This window comes from Dendrobium catenatum, unplaced genomic scaffold, assembly GCF_001605985.2.
Source record: "Dendrobium catenatum unplaced genomic scaffold, ASM160598v2 fragScaff_scaffold_350, whole genome shotgun sequence".
Taxonomy (NCBI): Eukaryota; Viridiplantae; Streptophyta; class Magnoliopsida; order Asparagales; family Orchidaceae; genus Dendrobium; species Dendrobium catenatum.
This window is the reverse complement of record NW_021318812.1, coordinates 149,097-155,204: the sequence shown is the minus strand read 5'-3', so window position 1 is coordinate 155,204 and position 6,108 is coordinate 149,097.

Genomic DNA, 6,108 nt, shown 5'->3' with positions numbered 1-6,108 from the left:
TCCTGCTAAAGGTAGAGAACCTAGATCTAATGCTAATAAAGTTCTCTCCCATAGCCACCAAGGAACCAAAAAAAGTAGCTTAAAGAAGATGGCGGAAACCTTGCTTGGAGAAACCTTTGTGAATCCCTCAATACACCCCCTCACAAGGATTTCTCTCTCTCCAAGGCCATCTCTCTTCCTTCACTAAGCTCTCTCTCAAATCAACCCAACAACAAAAGATTTCTTATAAGAGTAACAGAAATCCTTAAATAGTGGGATTCAAAAATCCCTAAGATATAAGAGATATATTTTCTAATCGTACAATACGATACATGTATCACACAATATGATCAGTTCAATTCAGACTCATCCAGCAAGATCATTCAGATGAACTACTCAACTTTATAAGATATTGTAAAGTATGATCCAAACATCGTATATAATAAACTGTAAAAATTCCTTCTATTCATTTGGGATAATCCTTGGGACGACCAATTTCCAATAAGGATGACCATCTAACACTATGGATATCATACGATATGATCAGTACAAAAATAAGGGATTTTGTTTGGTGCGATATATGGGATGAACAATTTTGTGTTCAAGTAATAATATAGTATGAACTATTTTATATAGTATGTATATCACAAAAATTATTCATGATTTGATTGGCTGATATTGCAGATTAATTAAGAAATATTTTAATTAGGGCATACAATATGAACCACATCATATTATATGATTAATACATAATTAGTATCTTTCTTAACCTTTAACGAATAGGGTTTTAACTGAGCACAATAGTTTGTATTGAACAAATTAAAATTATACAGTACAAATTACTTCATACAATATGAAACTAAGATTGTACAGTATGAATTAATTGAAAAAACTCTCGAAATTTTGTTATCTCTCCCCCTATGTGTGTGCTAGGTAACTCAATAATGATATCCACCCAATTACATGATACAACTCAAGAACAGAGAAATACATAACAAAATGAAAATTGCTTAGTATACCCAATCTTGAGCTGATCAGAATTGCAAGTGAACGCTAGATTGATTTCCTGAAATGTTAGTACACACAAAAATAAAACTAAAAATCATAAAAATAAGAGAAAGCAATATCATACGCAATAATATTTGTTATCATCAAAATCATAGTACTTGAACCAAGTTAGCAGTAATCTCCACCTTTTTATGATGGAACACATTATTATTATTGGATTTTCAAAAAGTTACTTTCCTCTAAACTCCCACTTAGATAAAAATCAATTATAAGAAAAAGGAGTAAGTTTTTTTTTTATTTTTAAATAATATGTAAACAATAATAACAATAACAAATAATAACAACAAACAATAAAATACTACTCCCCATTTTGACATCGCAAAAAGAGGGAAAATAGAATGAAGGAAAAAAATATAAATCAGAAATAAGAAATGCATAAAATAAACAGACTCAAAATGACTAACAACTCAAGGTAAAGAAATAAACATCACAGGCATTTTTTAAAATTAAATAAGCTTACTCTACAAATAGAAAGACCAAATAAGATAAGTGTTGACTTTATTACAACCAATGGATTTAGATTCTAGAGTTTGCACACCCAGTTTAACATCTTTACAGGCTAAAATCCTTTGTTTAAACAAAAATCTAATTTAAGAATTATAATTTGATAGGGAAACTTAAACTTTTAGACTGCTAGCAAGAAATATATTGAACAAAATATTATTATAAAAGTTATTAATGAGGAACCAATATTTTCCAAAATCAAGTGTTAAACATGCTATGAAACACAAGTATTTTCTAAGATTAAAGAGAAGCTAATTTAAGATAGGCTCATTTTGCGTCTCTTTGTCAGTTTTAGGCATACATTGAGCATCTTTTATTTTTGATACACTTAATGTGTCCTTTTTTGGCATCATTACACATCTTTTGATTTTGGGCTCATTTTATGCCTCATTAGAATTTTTTGCAAATTGCTTTCTTTCTAAATCTTTAAGAATCTTAGTTGTAAAAATTATCTTCTAAATAGAAGAGAAGATTAACTCACTCTCTTATATAGGGAGGAATAATCTATAAAGAAAACCAGTTATTTTTAATAGGAATAAATAGCCTGATTTATGAAAAATAATGAATCTCATTTATCAAACTATAGAAAATATTCATGATATAAAAAATGCAGTAGAATGAAAGTGTTTTTTATTTTTCAACCATCTCAACTCTAATTCGATTTAGATTTCAAGTTCACATGAGGAATGATCATGGAAAGGAAATAAGAGATGAAATGAAACTTCCAAAGATTTATTTATCCTTCGAGTTTTAACAATGCTAACAATTACATATTAAAATTTTTATGTAAGAATAGAAGTATGTTTATTACAAATAGCAAAGATCATTGTAAAGAGTTTATTCATACAATATGATCCAGGTTGTACAGTATGACTTCATTCATACAATATGATCTAAGTCATATAATACAATGAACAGAAACACATTTTTCTTTCAATATAGATTTCAAATATAAAAATCACATAAAAGAGATATAAGAGAAAGGAACCAACAAAAAAAAAGAAACACCACTTGAACATAAAGAATTAAACACAAAGTAAAATATATTATTACTTTTCATTTAAAAGGATTATAACATAAGAGGTGCTAGAAAGAAAAACACAATACGTAAAGAAAAAAATAAAACACATAAGACAAATATAGACATAAAAAGAAGAGTACAACACGAACAAACTAGTACAGAGGTGGAACCTGATTAGATGGTGGATTTGAAGGTGGTTGGAAGAACTGGCTAAAACTATCATATTATTGTTGGATGGAGGTGAACTGCTATTGGATGTTTCCAAATTACTCCTTGAACCAACCAATATATTTTTCATGATGGGTTTGTTGTTGCTCCAGGCGAGTCTCAAGTGTGTCAAATCGCTAATTCAACTCCTCATATGAGTAGTGGTGAGGAGGTGGTGGAAGTGTTGGATATCCTACAGGGGCAGCTTCTCCTTCTTCATTAAAGAGAAGATCTTCTAGTTCCTAATCCCTATGAAAAAACATTCAAAAGGAAGCATCCAAGAAGAAGATTGGAGTATGGTCAGGAGGATCAGTATATGTAATAACGTATTTTATATATAAGATATACCCAATCACATGTCCTAGAGTGGTGTTTTGCTTTCTCCTAGTGGCTGGGTGTTAAATGAAAGTGAGCTCTTAGATCAAATCAATTATTATTTGATCTTCATTCATTTGGCTGTTTAACATTATTAAGTAGGTGACAATTGATAGTAGGGGAGTCAAGTTTATTCGATCTCCATTTTTAGGAATGATAGATGTTCTTAGAACATTCTAGATAACCTTGGCATTTTAATTTAGAGTGTTTACTAAGGGTTGGTGGTAGTTCAAGGTAGAATTTCAAAGTAAGATATTCACATCACTCCAGTCAAAGTTAGATCTAAAGGCCATGGAAAGGGGTTTATTTTCTTGGGTGTTTAGTTGAAGATGGACAACTATATACTCTTTGGTGATTTCCTCATTCTGACAACACATACAGGAAGTCATTATAATAGCAACCCCACTAATCCTAAGGTTTGCTGGAAACTAAAAAAAGATTTTATGAAAGTTCATATAGGTTATTAGACCGTATTGAGCTGTCCCAAGTCTAACCAAGACGGGGGGTGAATTGGTTATTTTTAAAAAAATTCTTAGATTTTCAAAAACTATTTCTAGAAAATTTAAGTAATGATCGTGGAATATGCATTTGTTTGGATATGATTATCTCAAAAGATTTTTACACCACAAGACATTAAAGTGCAGAAAAATAAAAATACAAAAAAATAAAATAAAGTGAACAGAAGAACACCAAATTTATAGTAGTTCGGTCCAAACTTAATCTACAATCACTCCCTGGAGACTCTTTCTCCAAGTGTTGAACTAAATCAAAGTTACTCTCCTTTTTCTCCCACAATGAGGAGAAGCCAATACAACCTCTCTTCCACCAACCCAGTGTGGAAAATAACCGACATCCTTTTCACCCTCCTAGTGAAGGTAGAAAACCTTCATCCTTTTCACCCTCCTAATGATGGAAAAGAACTTTCATCATTTTTCACCCTCCTAGTAATGGTAATGAACCTTCATCATTTTCACACTCTTGGTGATGGCAGAGAACCTTCATCATTTTTCACCCTCCAGTTGAAGGAAGAGAACCTTCATCTTTTTCACCATCCTATTGTAGGCAAAGAACCTCAACACTATATTGAAAATCTTCCCTCAAAAGAATCTAGAAGAGATGGGTAGAAATTTGAATAAGATAAAGAGATCTTTACTTTGGGCAACCTTGTAAATCCTTTACAACTCCCCCTCACTAGATCTCTCACACTCCACTCTCATAATTTCTCCCAAACACTCACACTCAATTGACACTCTTAAGATATATTCATAACAAAGATCTTGAGTGTTAGTTTTTAGAACTTCTTAAATAGAAAACACAAGAAAAACCAAGCAAAAAATTGAAAATTATTAGTAAACTGACTTCAGCTCTTACAATACGATCATGGATCGTTTGTACTAACTGTTCAAAAATTATAGTATGATCATGTACAAACCTTATTTTGTACACAGCTAGTCATCTGTATGACCTGACATCATAATATATGAATAGTTCAAAATTGAATGTGTTTGTCTGGTGCAATATGGTACAAACCTTATTGTGTACACTATCAAACATCTGTATAAACTAACATCACACAAGAAGAATAGTTAATACAAAGTATGCATTATCTAGTATGAATGTTGGCGAACACAATTTTGTAATACAGCATTCGTTTGTACAAACTAACATCATATAGTACGAGCAGTACTAAAATGAATGAATTCATTTGGGACGAGCTGGTACAAATTCAATTTCTTACGCTATAAATCATCTGTATGAACTAGCATCGTCTAGTAAGAATAATTCAAAAGTACAAGACATGATTTGATTAACTGCATTTTGGAAGAATAAACATAACAAATCATACAGTATTATTAGTTTTAAAATTTTAAGTTTTGAGTCTCTCCCCCTATGTGTGTGCATGGTTACCCAATTACAATCACACTCTCTCACTTGACATCCTAATCTACTATATCTTGAAGTCTTCAGCAGTCTAGAGTATGATTTTCCTAAAATATACAACACATACAGTATTATTAGTTTTAAAATTTTAAGTTTTGAGTCTCTCCCCCTATGTGTGTGCATGGTTACCCAATTACAATCACACTCTCTCACTTGACATCCTAATCTACTATATCTTGAAGTCTTCAGCAGTCTAGAGTATGATTTTCCTAAAATATACAACAATAACAACAACATCAAGCCTTTATCCCACTACGTGGGGTCGGCTACATGAATCCTTTTTCTCCATTGTGTCCTATTAAAACTCAAATTCTCGTTTAAATCTAATAAAGAAAGGTCATTCCTAATATTTTCTAACCAAGTCTTTTTAGGTCTACCCCTACCTTTCTTAACATAAGTCAAACTTAATACCTCTACTCTCCTAACCGGGACGTCATCACAAGGCCGCCGTTTTATGTGACCAAACCATCTAAGGCGACTCTCTCTAATATTATCTTCTACTGGAGCTACTCCAACCTTTCCACGTATATGCTCATTTCGTATCCTATCTCTGACGGTCAAACGCTACTCAGTCCACCGTGAGCATCCTCTATCTCTGCCACACTACTTTAGTATCTGAATGCTTCTTCTTTTACGAAGGCCAACATCATGCACCATAAAGACGCATTGCAGGCCTCACTCCATCTTTATAGAGAATTTTCCCTTAATTGAGTGGTACTTTCTATCACATAAAAGCCCGATGCATCCTCAACTTCAAACCATCCACTTGAATTCTGCTGATAATATCCCAATTTCTATTCACCATCATCGAACAATAAGATTCAGATGATTTCTAAAAACGTGTACCTTATTATGACTTTGATCGCCCCAAAGTCACAATCCCCTCACTTCAGGTCGCATTATCTACTAAATACATCTCCATATATCTGTTTTAGATCTACTTTTCAAGCGGAAAACACTTTAGACTCTAAGGTTGACCGTCTTAATTCAAGTTACTTCAACTCTCTCCTGTA